We start from the raw sequence: 13,708 nt of genomic DNA, 5'->3' as shown, positions 1-13,708 counted from the left end.
ACTGGAATTTGAGAAATACTCAAGTTTGAGAGATCAAGAGAGAGCATTCTCTAGTGCCCCCAGGAATGCTTACAAGTTAATGGGACTCAGTTCCAAAGCCTTTAAAATCACATTTCATGACCTCTACATTGTATTGCCAATCTTATTTAAAATATAGTAGTAGGTAGATACATACATAAATACATATGTAAATAAATACATACATATGTTTGTATATGTATATATATCAATATATGTATCTGTGCGTATGTGTATGTATACACGCACACATACACACACATACACACAGCATTGTTTGGCATTCTCAAGTGAAAACAAAGATTTTCTTTACGTGCTATTTCAGAATGACATGGAATTTAATAAAATGTCTTATCCATGGGGATGTACTGCTGTAACCTCTCACTGTTCTTCAGGTAAAATAAACTGATGTGGGAAAACATGAAAAAAAAAAAAAGAGAGAGAGAGAGTTCTAGAAATGTCTGTTGAAGCTGTGATCAAGCCGTCCAGAGGTCTGGGGGTGAGTTCTGTGCTGCTCTCTCTACGCTGCCAGGAAAACCTGGGCCTCAGTCTCCTCATTTGGAAAAATAAGGACACAGGCTGGACCTCACTAAGGCAGCCCTGACATCCGGGACAGATGGCTGAAATGAAGCCCAGCAGGTACCCACAGTGCCCCTGTCTTTAGGGAGAGGCCCGAGTGGATCACGTCCTAGAGCCCCCACTGGGGTGTGTGAGTGCTAAAGGCATCTTAGCTTCCAAACAAAGGAGAACAACGGCAAGGAGAGGGGTCCATGACCAGCAAGAGTGACAGAGGGAGAGAAAGCAAGGTAGGCTGAATGTGTGAGCGTGTGTGTGTGTCTGCATGTGCGCACTAGGAGAATTTAGCTAGGTCCCTGCTCCTTTAGTTTTCTTTTCTCTCCCCTTTATCTCTTTCCGCTATCTCTTGACCATCTGTTTCTCCGAGAACATGATGAAGTCTCTCCCATTCTACTGAGAAGTAAACTCAACGCTTCCTGAGGTTTTGCAACTCCCTCTGTCTGCCACCCTCTCTCTCCTTCCCACCAGAATGCACCCCCTTGAAACAGTGGTCTCCAATCAAAGGCATCACTTCACAGCTCCAGTTCCTCCCCTGACCTCCCTCAATCTGGCTTCCACCTCCATCGCTCCAGGAAAGCGTGCTGGGCGCCTCCTACTTTCCAAACCTGAGGGTTGCTCCCTGCCCCCGTTCTCTATGGCATCCCATCCTCTCCAGGTTCTGCCTTCTGATGCTAAGTAACTGTCACCCTTCGACCTTTTGTATCCTTAGTTTAAATTTTTACATTTGTTGTTTCATTACATACACATGTATACATTATACTATCCAAAATATGTTAGGGAAATAGACAAGGTATAGTCTATCCAATTTTTTCAGTGTCCCTTAAATGAAACTCCAGAAGAAAATATTCTTTTAGAACAAAATGCCAGAAAAATTTTGTTTGCCTTGAGGAACTAGCATATCATCTCATGGACAATGAAACTCAAGAAGCATTTCCCAAAAAAAGTTTGAAACAGGCAAATCGACAATGTCAGTCCCTATGGAGAGAGGAGGGATCTGGGGTGTGAATACTGTCCTAGTTCTTGATCTGGGAGCTGCTTAGTGTGTTCAGTTGGTAAAAATGTATGAAGCTATATAATTAATGATACGAGAACTTTTGGGATACATATTGTACTTCTGTAAGTATTTTAAGGAGTTCCCATTTTCCTTTTTTAAAAAATTGAAATATAGCTGATTTACAATGCTGTGTTAGATTCAGCAAAGTGATATATATATATATATATAAAATCCCCTTTTTAAAATCCTTTTCCATTATAGGTTATTACAAGATATTGAGTATAGTTCCCTGTGCTATACAGTACGTACTTATTGGCCCACTTTCCTTTTTTCTGACCAGAAGTTCTGATCAGATTGGTGGCTCTATTATTTTTTTTTTTTTTTCTTTTTCTTTGGCCATACCGTGCGGCACGTGGGATCTTAGTTCCCTGACCAGAGATCGAACCCGCGCCCCCTGCAGTGGAAGCGCAAGTCTTAACTACTAGACCTCCACGGAAGTCCCTCAATTATATTCTTATACAACCCTTTGACCTTTAATTGTGCAATCTATTTTTTTCTGATCTTGTGCTTCTAAACTGTATTCTCCTTGGTACAAAATTTTTCTCCTTAGTTTATGATTTATATATTTTCTACTTCATTATATATCCACCACCAAAATGCTATCCAAAATGCTTTATGGAAGTAGCCAAGGTAGAAATAAATAGATCTTCTTTCAAGTGGAGAAAGTCTATTTTTTTGTCTCTGCATCCTTCATGCCTGGCATATAGTAGTTACTCGATTAATGTTGAAAGAAAGAAAAGTCTATCTGTAAAAGAAGAGAGAAAAATAGGGCAAAAGCAAATGGAGATCTCAGGAGTCAAGAAAGGGTTCCTTTTAAGATGAAGGAGACCTGAGCAGGTCTCTAAGGATGTTGGGAAGAAGCCAAGAGAAAAAGACAAGCGGAAAATGGGGAGGATGATCTATGAGCCTTGTTCCCAGGAGAAGAGAAAAGGTAGAATACAGGAAGGGGATGAATTGTCTTATACAGCAGAGACACCTCTTCTTCCGTCTCCTTGACTGGTTTTGCTAGTTTCCTCTCTTTAACATGTAAATAGTTGTAATGCCTCAGAATCCAGTCCCGTGTCCTCTCCATCCGTAGCCGGTCTCCTGATGATCTCATCTGATATAGCTTTAAATACCATCTGGGCTCATGGCTCCCAAGGCTGTACCCAGCCCAGATCTCTCCTGTGAACTCAGGGCAGCCCACTCAACACCTCTGCCGGGATGCTCAACAGACGTTGCAAAGTTAGCAGAACCAACTCCTGAGCTCCTCCCAAACCTGCTCCACCCACAGCTGTCCCCACCAGAGGCCAAAGAAGCTTGAGTCATCCTTGACTCATCGTTTCATCTCAGACAATTACCCAATCCATCAGCAAATCCCACTGCCTCCATTCTTAAAAAGAAAAACAACAAAAAAACAAAACAAAAAAAAACAGTAACAAAAAACAAAAAAACAGAATCCTAGTACTTTGCACACATCCACTGTTACTCCCTGTCCAGCCACCGTCCCCTCTCACTGGGATTTGGTAATCATCTCCCAGCTGGTCTTCCTGCTTCCACCCCATCACCTACAATCGTTTCCCAACACGGTAGTTAGAAGAATCATTTTTTTTTCTTTCTTTCTTTCTTTTTTTTTCTTAAATATTTATCTATTTGGTTGCACCGGGTCTTAGTTGTGGCAGGCAGGCTCCTTAGTTGTGGCAGGCGGGCTCCTTAGTTGTGGCAGGCAGGCTCCTTAGTTGTGGCAGGCGGGCTCCTTAGTTGTGGCATGCATGTGGGATCTAGTTCCCTGACCAGGGATCGAACCTGGGCCCCCTGCATAGGGAGCTCTTACTCTTATCCACCGCGCCACCAGGGAAGTCCCAGAAGAATCATTTTTAAATGTCCCTCCTCTGCTCAGAACCCGGTGAAAACTTCCATCTCCCTCAAAGTCAGAGCCCAAGTTCTGGTGACACCTCCAAGGGCATTACTCCAGCACTGCCTTCTCCCCGCATCCTGTTTGGGATTGCGCCCACCCAGGCCCATCACTCTCCCTGAGTGATGTTCTCTCCAGCACATGCTATTTACAATTTACAATTCACCCTGCTGTTGCTTATTTTTTGTCTTCCCCGCTGGATGAAAGTTTCACAAGAGCAGGGCTTTCTGTCTGGTTTGTTCACTGCTGTGCCTAGACCGCAGCTCCGTGCACACTTTGTGCTCAATACAAATTGGTTGAATTCCATTTTCCCAAGTGACTCTCTCTATCTCCCTTAGAATAATGTTCCCTCCTTTGCGGGTACCCAAGGCCCTTTGGGACCTGGCCCCTCTCTCACCACCTGGCCCTCCAGAACACAGCCAGGTGGAATCACCCACCACCCCCTCAAGTGCCTCTTCTACCTCTGGCCTTTGCTTGTGTCACCTCCTCTGTCAAGAATGCTCTTCCAAAGCCACCTCTTTGGGGACTCACTTTGGGGGTCACCCAAATAACTGAGCTGAGCCCAAGTTAGGGCCCTACCGCTGTGCGCCCGTGGTCCCCTGGACTCCTGCCTCTCATAACCTGCATCATCTGCATGGACACAATTGTCTGCCTCCCACTTGACAGCAGAGGTGCTGTCATCCTGGGGTTGATGCCCTGGGTGAATGCTAGGTAGCGATGGTATTAGTTGTTGTTATTATTATTACGATTATTATCACAATTACTATTATCTTTGATAAATATTTATTAAATCAACGACCCTCCCCAATGGGCACTGTCTACATACACATCAACTGATTGATGAACTAACTGATCTATTGATTGACTTGTCCTACACACCAGAGAGACAGAGCGGTTTTCCCTTTTCAAGGCTCTTCTCTTCTTCAAACATGACAAAGAGTGGGTAGCCCACGGTGAGGGAAGGCAGTGGTGACTTCGACACTCAGCAAGCAGAACGGCTTCCAGGACATGCCTGGGGTCCGCAGGCTCCTGCTCCAGGTCCTCGTGCAGGAGATATTTAGTACTAGTTCAGATTTCCCCACAAAAGGACATATTTGAGTCCCAATTTATGACAGTCATGGGGCTCTTTGATGCATCTGGCTCCGCTGTATCTCGTAAGTAAAGTGAGTGAGCAGTGGTTTGGTTTAGCTGTTAAAGATCACCTATGTTGAAGGTTACATGTCCACAGACCATCATGTATTTATTCAATAAACTTTTATGTAGTTTCAGGGCCACGCCAGGCCCCGTGCTAGCCATGGGGAGGGGTGTGATGACACAATGAGGTCGTCCCTGCCCTCAGAGAAGGCACGGGCCAGCGGTCAGTGAAGGAGCCATTGGAGATATTTAAATATCAATAGTTCCATCCTTGGTGATAGAGTTTACTTAATTGAAGGTGGCTGCCTTCATTGGAAGGAGAGAACAATTTCTTTCATACCTGCTGTGTCCCCAGACCTTAGCTACATTATTCCATTGAATCCTGACAACTTTACCATATCACAGTTGAAGAAACTGAAGCTCACTGAGATTAGGTAACTGGCCCAGGCCACACGCTAGTAAGTGGTGGAGCTGAGATTCCAACAGAGGTCTGTCCTTCCCCGAAGGCCACGTCCTTTCTGTTCCATCACCCTGGTAATGTGAGAGCCCGCCAAGGCCATTAAATGAATTCCCATGGACCACAAAACTCTGCAAAGTTGCCGGGTCTAAACAAACTCCATTGGGATCTCTTTATAGCTCCTTGAAAGCCAGCAGCCATCCAATAAATTTTGACACACACACACACACACACACACACACACACACACACACACACAGACACACACACACACACACACACAGACACACACACACACACACAGACACACACACACACACACACACACACACACAGACACACACACACACACACACAGACACACACACACACACACACAGACACACACACACACACACAGACACACACACACACACACACACAGACACACACACACACACACACAGACACACACACACACACACAGACACACACACACACACACACACATCATTAAGGTGAAGAGAAAAACTGACACAAAGGAACAGTCTACCTATTTAACCACTGGGCCTCAAGGGGGTGAAGGGAAAAGGGCAGGAAGAGGGGCCCGGCTCTGCCAGAGGAGCACTCAGGTTGGACCCTCTGTCTATGAGCTCAGGGAAGTACCCTGCTCGCCATGGCCACGGTGCCACCTAGCATCCCAACACCAGGCAGAAGCCCAACCCTCACAAAGCCATTCACAGACCAGCTGGAAGCAAAGCTGGGAAGGGGGTATGAAACCCTCCCACGGGCCACCCCCCTTCATCCTGCTTCCCGTGTGGTTTTCAGTTTACAGGAAACGTCTCTCCCTGGATGCCTCCCTCAGAATCTCCAAATTATTACACGAATCCACTGATGGGCACAGTGATTAGGAATGCCATCAATTGCTTCATTTGTAGGTTCTGAATAGTCTCTCCTAACCAGAGTGTTTCTGCCACGGCTGAGAGTTTTATTGTCCTGAGAATACGAATCACATTGCAACCCTGGTCTCCGGGAGGCACAGACACTGACTTCCATGCCATTCACCCAGAGAAAGTTCCCATTCTTGGCTGGGGGATCGGAAAGGATTTCGCTGCACACACCCTAGCTACTGTTCCTGTGAACAGTTGGGGACACTGCAGGCAATGACTTTGTGGGGAAATCCCCACTCCCGTGAGCTATGTTTTGGCCCAGATCCCTCTCAAGATTTGGAAAGCAATGTTAATCATCCAGAGTGTTAAAACCCCTGGAAACATCAGTAAAAGTGCTTTGCATCCGAAGCTACTTTCCCGGGGCAGGGGGTTGCAAGCCTCCTCTCAAAGCACATGGACCCCGTATTTCGAGCTCCCGGGGATTGTTACCCAGGACGATGAAAATGGCTCCCTCTGCCAGGGCCTGGCTTTCAGGGACATCTGTGAGGTCGTGTCAAGCTGATTAAGAGGAAACCTCTCTTTCGGGTACGACTCGAGAAGAGCATTTCACCCAGAAGGAAGCTCTGGGGCTGAAAACAAATCAATGAAGGATTTACAGATAGATGTTCTCTGGGCCCAAGTACAATTTACGAAATGCAATGTGAAAGAAGATAAATCTCCTCCCTCTCTCTGCCAGCCTAGAGCAGATTCCTGAAGAAAAACAACTCTTTGCCACAGAACCTTAGACTCGGCTAGAAGTGAGTTTCCTCAAAAGGCACCGGGAAAGGGTTATGGATTCCTGAAATCCTACAGCAAGCATTTTAATCGAGTAGCATTCAATGTAAAGGGGAAGCGAGGCGCCGCACGGTGTTCCTGCCGGGACAATTTACAGAGAGAAAGTTCTATGCGATGAGTTTTCCAATGACACAGGCGAACGGCCATCGTCAGACTGACTCGGTGGCAGGTCATTGACTTAAGAAGCGAGTCAAAGTCAGGGTTATGCCCTTTTCATGCTGACCTGAGGGAGGGGACCCGGCCAGGGAGGAAATGGTTTGGCAGGAGCCCGAGCTTGAAGAAACATGTTTCCTGGCTCCTCCAAGCCACTTGGGCAGCTAGGTGAAGCCAGGGCCAAAACAAACACATTGGGAGCTCCCTCCAGACCCCGACCCCTCCCCTTCCTCCAAAACCCATGAAAACTTGGTTTGTTTCAACTAAACACAAGCTGGGAAATTGGAGAGGAAGCAGAGGGGAAGCAGGAAAGAAAGGCGGGCCAGGCAGCGTCCATGCAGTCAGTTGTGTTATTGATTTAGAGCCACACAAGCCCCGGAGTGCCATAGACAAGGATCATACCTCCTGCTGATCTCGGGGGAAATTCTCCAAGATCCATGGCTGGGAGTTAAGGAGAATCTCTAAGCCATCAGGAAGGAGCGGAGCACTGCAGCTCCTCAGAATGATGGACCAGGGCGAGCTTTAATTAACAGGGTCTGATGCCTCTTCTTTTTTGGTAACTGAGAAGATTTAAAGGGCTAGAGCCCCAATTTGGAGGGTGCCGGTGCTGCGCCTGCTGCCGCCTTTGCTGCTGGTCCGTCCGCTGCTCCCAGCTGCTGGAACAGCTTCCTGCAGACCTCTCTCTTCAGCAAGGAAGCCGAGCAGTGAAGGTGGGAAAGTGCAGCCGGGAACCCGGGGGGGATCTTGGGCTACGTGGTTTTAATCAGAACTGCAGGGCCGTGGACCCAGGCACTGCCCATCCGAGTGAGTCCTGCACGCAGTCTCCCAGACCGGGGAGAAGAGCTGGGCTCCTTGGGTGCAGGTGACTGCAGGAACCCCCTCTCCAGATGTGGGGTTGGATGGACAGTGCCCAGGAAAAGTGGGCAGCAGGGGCTCTGCTGTGTGCTTCTTCCTTCCTGAAAGGACGGCTGGGTGACAGCTACCGTGTACGCTGTACACACACCCCTGCCCATATACACACGTGTCTGTCCAGGTACACACGCATGCCTGCCCATGCACACACACACGTACCTGCACATGTACAAACGTCTGCCCAGGTACACACACACCCCTGCCCATGCACACACATGCCTGCCCAGGTACACACACACCGATCTAGGTACGCACACATGCCCATCTTCCAGACCCCCAGGTACAAAGGCACATGACCCGCAGCCAGCCAGACGTCCTGTCCCTATACCTGTATTTTACAGGTAGATCAATAAGGGAAACAGTTGTAACACAGAGCACAGCCAGAAGGGAGCCTAGGGAAAGGCGGTGGAGGTATGAGCCAAGGGGCGGGGGGGCGGGGGGTCCCTGCCTCTGTGCTGCCTGTCCAGGAGCAGGGCTCTATGCCACGGAGAGTCTCGATTCAAGACCAAGACCCCCAGAGCCCCGTTGGCCACATGGCCTCTCTCCACCTGCTCCTGCTGTCTATTCGTGAAGCCTCACCTTGGATAAGACCTCCCTGTCTCATCCTCACACTTACCTATCCTGGGCTTGGCATCCTTACAAGAGTTGATTTTCTCTGTGACACTTCAGCTGATATAGCAGCACCTAGTGTGATACTTTTAATATCATTTTCTCCCAGTAAGCACCCAAAAGAAATCCGGCCAATTGGGGCTCAGCAGACTCAGGGCCCAGCCCTCAGGGGCGGGGGGAGGGGGAGGGGAGTTGAGCGGCGGGATGTGGGTGAACCTCAGATCCTGCCCAGCTCTGCTACAAGCACAGATGCGACCCTCTCCCCATCTTGAGCCTGGATTTTCTCATTTGTAAAATAACAGGGTTGAACTGAGCCAGCGCCCTTCCCCGAGAGGGGAAGCAAGGAGGGAGACGTGGGGACTCTCAGAAAGCACGCTCCATTATCCAAACACCAAGCTGGACCACATCTTCTCCTCGGCTGACGGGGACGGCACACTGCAGAGGGCATCCGTTAAAAAAAAAAATCTAGAAAAACACTGTGTGGGATTATCTCCAAAGGCCTCCGAGTCAATGAGGGATGGAGTGGGGCGGACACAGTCTCCCTGATCGCAGCTTCTCCTCTGAGCCATGGGTCCTGCGCACAGCCAGCTCAGGCTGGCAAAGGTCAGGAAGCAAGTGCTTGCAATTCCAGCCGAGCCTCAGGTAAAATCACTGACAGCTCCAGTCTCTCCCCACCTTTCCCACACCCACTTTACCCCTGCCTGGCACCCTCCTCTCACCCTCAGAGGCCAGTGCCCTCAAGCACCCTGGCAATAAAAACCTTCTTAGCAAAGACCCTGCTATCACCCGCTTAGACATCAGCTCCATGTAACTTCCTGTCTCCATCCTCCAGGGAGACTTGCATATGGCATCTTCTCTTGCCTTGAATGAGAGTGACCAAGAAAAACGGGGAGATCGGGGCTGGGGGCTGAGGTGGGAGATGTGTGCCAGGCACAAAAAGTGTCCCCACAGACTCACAGCCCCAGAGCCCTCTGGCCCTCGGGGCATCTCTGAGGAAGGTGGCCTCTGGGGTTGACAGAGCTGGCACAGCAGAGACACGTCCAAGAAAAGCCACATGACAAGGAAGTATCTGGAGGGGACAAGGGAATTCCAAGCTCCATTCCTACTATCAGATCCTTGGGGTCTCTTCCCCAGTTTTCATTAATAAAATCAAGCCCCACATCTTTGAGACTGGCAGCAAAGGGAGTGCTTCCCTGGGGAGGGACAGTGGCCTCGATACCCCTCGCCCGGGGGCCCCTGGAGTACTCTCCCCATGGGACCACAGCTGCCAGCGCCATGGCCCCATGGCCCTTGGTGCCCCATGATGCCGCAATACACGTCTTTCCTCAGAACAAAGGGCTATGAACGCAGACAGTGACAGGATCTAGGCCCCCGTGGCAGAGAGAGTGGCTTACTCAGCTCTGCCACAGCCCCCAGTGGGCCCTTAGGAGGGGAGGTCATCCGAGGCCCCCACCACGGGGAAGTGCCCGTGGGAAGATCCTGACCTCTCCAAGTCCAAACGGAAGAGACCATGGCCTAAAGAGAAGGGTGGTCCCTCCCCACCGGTCTGAGGTCCACTGTTTCTGCTCCTTTGGCCCAAACGATGACCTGCCTCTTCTCCAGTGATTGACAAATGAGAATGTCCACCCCCTTCATTCCCATCTGCAGGAGCTTAACTTTAGCTGACTTTTGCAAGATAAGCTTACCAGAATACAACTCAGGAGGCCTCACTCTTTAGACGGTGGGAGTGATTCCGTGGAGCCTCGAAATTGGCCTGTCCCCAAATCTGTTTTTGTGAATCTGGTCACCCACCCTGGCCCCTCGGCACAGGCCAGTCGCAGATGCTCTGCCACGCTGGGACCGGGCTCTCTAGACCACTCTTCCCAGGCACCCCTGCCCCCTGGCCTCCAGTGGTTCAGCCAAAGGAGGCAGATGGGAAAGCCAGGAGGGAGAGAGTGCAGAGGGATGACTCCCGCCCCCAGCCTCCTTCATTACTGCTGAGACCAGCCTCACTGCACCCCTTCTCTAGACCACTCTTCCCAGGCACCCCTGCCCACTGGCTTCCAGTGGTTCAGTCAAAGGAGGCAGATGGGAAAGCCAGGAGAGAGAGAGCGCAGAGGGACGGCTCCCACCCCCAGCCTCCTTCGTTACTGCTGAGACCAGCCTCACTGCACCCCTTCCGAGGTCCAGCACCAGCTTTGCCCGCCTCGCAGAGGTGCCGGCAGCTGGGTCATGTCCCCATGCACTCAGACCACCCACCAGCCATCCACACTCCACCCCAACCGCCGTGTCCCCTCCACTGTGGCAGTCCTGCTGGGTTGATGCCTCTGTCAGGGCCTCTCTTAGGCCAGGTAAGACCACCTCTTCTCTTGTGTTCCCCAGCCCTAGAGATGGTAGCTGTTCTCACAGTGATTAATTCTTGGATTGTTTCAGCTTTCCAGTTCCTGTGTAATTAATCCTCTGTGTTAAATACCATCTGTTTGAAATAGCTAGTGTGGTTTTGTTTTCCTGATTGGACAAGAATTTTCCTTGGAGATCCCAAATTGGAGTGTTCTGATAGTCATGTTCAAGTCAGAATCTGAACATTCCGGCACATACCACACGTTTTGGAAATCAATGTTAACATTTGCAGGTTAAAAGAAATTACGAGGGAGCGGAAAGTTTTAAGATTGTTCCTCATGTTGGAGCCCACTGGCATATCCTTATGTTACATATTTGTCATTTATTACACCAAATTTACAGATATCAAAAAGAAAAAAATACTCCTGGTCTAATTTTAGAGCTACTGAATTCAAAACAAAAGATTCTTCAGGGGCAACTTAGGAAGTCAACCTCAGAACTGAACTGAACGCCAGCCCTACGGGGAAGAACTCAGGGTAACTTACACATGATCGTTCTGCTTACTGGTAGATGCTACATTAGGTTCATTGAGTAAATCTTAGTACGTTTCATCAGTATTTTGGAACTTGGACCGTGTAGGCTATTAGGGCATTGGAGCTCCTTAATTCATCCCTCATTTCATCCCCTTGGGGTTCTGATCTGAGAACAGAGAGCAAGACAGAATTGTTCCTCGGGCAGGTGTAAGAATGTGGAGGCAAAATGTTTTTGCAGCCCATTACATCATCTTGACCTCTGCCCAGTTTTCCAGGACACCACATCCAGCATGGTCAGCATGTGCTACCCTAGAGATATGGCCCTACGCAGCCCTCTCCTCTCCATCCGCACTGTCACCGGCTTCACGCAAGCCCTTTTCTCTCTCAGCTGATCTCCTACGAGAAATTTCTAAATGAATCCCCCTCCCTCCACTCACCAGTAATGCCTGGTGTCCTGCTAGGCACCAGAGATATGGTGGCAGGTAGGGGAGATGCAGCCCAGCCTTTGGGGAGCTCAGGAACTTGAGAAAGACAAATATCAAGCAATTGCAAAAGGGAACAAGGGCAAAGAACAAGAAATGCCCAGGGCGATGGCCAGCTCTCATCTGAGGACTGATTTACTCTGCAGGAATTGGGGAAGGCTCCTGAGGTGGGACCTGGTGAATAAGTAGGTGTTGATGATGTGACAGGAGAGGGATTGCTCCCGACAGACAGAACAGGCTCTAGGGTACCAGGCACCAGGCAAGCAGGATGCCAACACTGACCAAGCGGAGACACTGATTCATGGTCAGATGGAGAAGTAAGTATGCAAGGGACACCCGCGTGGCCTGTGTGCTTCACGGTAAAGGAGAGAGGAAGCTGTTATGGGGCTAAGCTGGATCGTGAGATGTACCTAAACGATCCTTCATCAATATGCATTCTCTAAGGAATCTGTGGTACAATCCAAGTAAGCAATGAAGGAAACGTGAACAAGGCTTGACAGTCGGAGCACGGTTGGATCAGTGGGTCTAAAATACAAAACATTTGTTACCCGTGGTCTGTGGGTAAGATCAAACTCCTTATTCTATCTAAAAGGCCCTTTGTAAACTGGTGGCACCAATCTACCTTTCATCCCCCTCTCATCTCCTCCCAGGTGCCCTCCTAACGCACATCAATCAGCTCCAGCCGCACACAACCACTTGCAACTCCCAGAAGAGGCCAGCCTCACACGTGGAGCCTTAGCACTGCTGTTCCTCCATCCTGGAATGTCCTTCCTTGCTGCCCTAGTGAACTCCTACTTATCCCTCAAGGCCCGACTCTGATGTCACCCCAAGGATCACCTTTCCTCCCAGCTTCCCCCAGGCAGAGAAGGGTACCTACCTCCCCGGGGGCAATTACCACCCTGTACAGCCACATGACTGACTCCTGCTCCGTAAGAGTACCAGCAGGTGTCCTCCTACTCTTAGTGCCTCGTACAAGGTAGTCCCACAAATTCTGTTTCAAATGAACTAGAGTATATACTTCCACATTAACAAACTAAGTGAGCTTAGCTCCCTGGTGTAAAATGCAAACTTTGTAAAACTCACACCTATGAATTTCGCGTCAAATGTCAACAATCTGGGAGCCACTAATGGCCTATAATCAAGGGAAAGTCTGCTCAGTAAGTAAGTAGTTGTCTTCTTTGTTGGAATAAACCACAAGTAATGATTTACTAATTTTCTCGTTTTCCACACATTAGTCAAATTTTCTAGAGTGGTTTCACTGTGTCCTTCCCCGCAGAAGTAGGCTAGACACACCCCCTCAATGCAAGAACAAGAGGCCTCTGCTCCTGTAGCCTTGCCCATGGGTTGCCAAATCAAAGTAAATGTATAGGGTCCCAATTTAAAGGGAAAGCGCTCCAACACGGCATGGCTCCCATGTGTATGGGATACGGGCGTGCAAGATTTGGAGCCACCAGCTTACAAAGCACCAAAGGCCAAGCGCCAACGTACAGCCTTCTCCCACGAAGGCAAAAAGACATCCACCTCATTCCTCCGGTGGTAAAGCAGAGATGAAAATCCCCAAGCTTACTGCCCCAGGAGATTTCTGTGAGCCCGTGGGATCAACTGTATAAACGTAAGGTCTTGGCTGAAGTCTCCTCTTGAATCCCAGCTCTAACTTCCTGATCTGCTCTTATGCCCAGCTCCCTAACATATCACGGATCAGCCTCCACGGCCACATTTACCTGGTGGATGTGGACCTGGTACAGATGTTGCTCTGCCCCCCATCCCCCACTACAGGGCACAGAGCTTTGCTTTCCTGAATCCCTGGTGAATCTGAGTTCTGCTTCACTGCCCTGCAGTTCAAGGGCTCAGAGGATTTGCAAAG

The 13,708-nt window shown here is 49.4% G+C and overlaps 1 protein-coding gene across 9 annotated transcripts in view; it reads right to left on the bottom strand.

The window, feature by feature from the left end:
• The window catches only part of CALN1 (calneuron 1), a 471,992-nt gene that overhangs the window by 453,699 nt on the left and 4,585 nt on the right, over window positions 1-13,708 (bottom strand). For 4 of the 9 annotated variants that reach the window (XM_036825179.1, XM_036825184.1, XM_036825181.1 and 1 more), the window contains exon 1: window positions 7,392-7,473. The exons of 3 other annotated variants lie outside the window; for them this stretch is intronic. The gene's annotated coding sequence lies outside the window, so the exon portion shown is untranslated. Of the gene's footprint in view, window positions 1-7,391; window positions 7,474-8,517; window positions 8,571-13,708 lie in introns of those variants that run through there. 2 more of the 9 variants (XM_036825185.1, XM_036825190.1) reach the window with 2 other exon arrangements.

The sequence above is a fragment of the Balaenoptera musculus genome, chromosome 15 (assembly GCF_009873245.2).
Source record: "Balaenoptera musculus isolate JJ_BM4_2016_0621 chromosome 15, mBalMus1.pri.v3, whole genome shotgun sequence".
NCBI lineage: Eukaryota > Metazoa > Chordata > Mammalia > Artiodactyla > Balaenopteridae > Balaenoptera > Balaenoptera musculus.
The sequence above is the reverse complement of the archived record's forward strand: the minus strand, read 5'-3'. Positions and strand labels throughout refer to the sequence as shown.